The sequence below is a fragment of the Alligator sinensis genome, unplaced genomic scaffold, assembly GCF_000455745.1.
Source record: "Alligator sinensis unplaced genomic scaffold, ASM45574v1 scaffold957_1, whole genome shotgun sequence".
NCBI classification, from domain to species: domain Eukaryota; kingdom Metazoa; phylum Chordata; order Crocodylia; family Alligatoridae; genus Alligator; species Alligator sinensis.
The window spans coordinates 474,261-476,247 of NW_005842039.1; the positions used below are offsets into that span (position 1 = coordinate 474,261).

A 1,987-nucleotide genomic window follows, 5' to 3' on the forward strand; every position below is an offset into this window, starting at 1 on the left:
GATTTTGATCCTCTATCATATTTGTATTTTGCCCCAGCTGGCAAGTCTTCCTATTATTTTCCTTATTTTTGAGGAAATGATGCAGACTTGTTTCCTCTGTTTGGGGAAGCCAGTTTTCTCCATCCCATATTAGGATGCAGTCTGTAATTTAACTTTGATTTCTGGGCCATTGTACTATTTTTACTATTTTGATGCTGGGCTTCTGTGTCTTGAGTAGTGCCACCTGGTATACTGGTGTGTGTATTGTTCTTTATATTCTCATCATGGTGGTAGCTGAACAACTCACAATCACAAATGAAGATATCCTTGAAATGGCTGTGTAGGGTAAGGGAAGGTAATGCCTGTTTTGCAGCCAAAGATATTAAGCGATGAATCCAAGTCGCATAGGAAATTTGTGGTGGAGTCAAAAATGAATCTAGGCCTTTTGATTATTACTTTAGCCACAAGGCTTCCTTCCTTATCTTTCATGTAATTGTTAAATGTTCATGCTAGGAGATAACATAACCCTTCAGCAACACTTGTCACATGAGATTCTTGGGTGCTGCTGTCTACTCTATTGTACACACTTTGTGCTCTGTTTAATATTAGAATAGGATGTTTCATTTTTCAAATTCTTTGCTGGACACTGCTCAGATCTCCAGTTTGGAAGCATCTGTTAGTTCGGATTTTGAGAACGAGTCATCCTCTTGTGTTAGATATGAGAAAAAACACAACTGTGTTCTTTTTTCCTTTGCAAAGGCTTGTTTTGTGCTGCAGTCTACTAGCAAAGTCCATCAGTAGAGTAACACGTTTAAGAGAGATTTGGGATAAAACATCTGAAACACCAAGGAACACCAAGGTAATCCTAGTAAAAAACAAAAAAGATTATTTTTTTGGTATGATTTTGATCCTCTATCATATTTTTTGTTAAGATTAACATTTAATTTGTCCCTTGCCCCAAAAGAATCCCAATATATTGCTTTTCAGTATCCCAATGAATATTTCTTTGGACTAATATTTAGACATGTGGCTACAAATTCCTCAACTAATGATGATGGATGTATCAGTTACTCCTTCTAATTGTTTACAGAGACCACCACATCAAGAAATGCAATGTACTGTTTTATGAGAGCTTTCAACAAGTCTTGGGCTGCCTTTGGGCATTTCCAAATGGATATTCCAAATGCTGCCTTAAATTGTAGTGCTGGATTCCAGGGCACTTGCCGTTATTTAAGCCTAGGGTTCAGATGCATTTCTCTCATGGAATTAGTTCAATAACTCATCTCTTGACAATGACAAATTTTTCAAGATCGTTGATCTAAACAAGTACAAAAGCAGATTCCCTTGTATGTGTAGGTACTGTGTCATGCCTTGGTACATCAAAAAGGAATCCTTAATCTTTCCTGCATGTTAGCAAAGTAACTAAACTTTGATAAACTACCTTTTTTCAAATCACCTTTGAGGAAATTTTTATAGGATTCTGTCTGTTCTTTGTTTTCGTTCCTGTCACAAGCAGGCAGATAAGGAAGTGTGGCAGAATAAACCAGCCAAGTCCTACTCACTAGGTAATTATCAACAAAGGAAGATAACCCCAAATCACTACAAGTTGATGTCATCATGATCTTTTGAAGTATACATTACCTAGAATAACCTTTTATTCACTGTTTCCCCATTCCTTCCTTCAGTACATTCATAGCCTGTTATGTTATTTGTCTAACTTGCATTGTTAATTCCTTAGAGCAGGGACAGTCTCTTCCTACTGTGCTTGTAGTAGGGCTGTGCAAAGCTTCAGGTGCTGATTCGATTCGGAGAAGATTTGGCCTGTTTTCGGTGGCTGAATCTCTGAATCGAATCAGAGGACCAATTAAAAGGTCCCAATCGATTTGGAAAAAGTTGGAGAGCTTCGGCAATTTGGGCAGTCCCCACTGGCTGCAGCAGGGAGCTGGATCCGGACTCTGTTCTGGTAAGTAGGGGGTGGGGGAGGGTGGGCTGGGGGAGGGGACCATGG

The 1,987-nt window shown here is 39.0% G+C and overlaps 1 protein-coding gene across 1 annotated transcript in view; it reads left to right on the forward strand.

The window, feature by feature from the left end:
* Positions 1 to 280: 280 nt before the first annotated feature.
* The window catches only part of FGD4 (FYVE, RhoGEF and PH domain containing 4), a 146,060-nt gene continuing 144,353 nt past the window's right edge, over positions 281 to 1,987 (forward strand). Inside the window, exon 1 of the mRNA XM_025202866.1 lies at positions 281 to 838. The gene's annotated coding sequence lies outside the window, so the exon portion shown is untranslated. The remainder of the gene's footprint in view (positions 839 to 1,987) is intronic.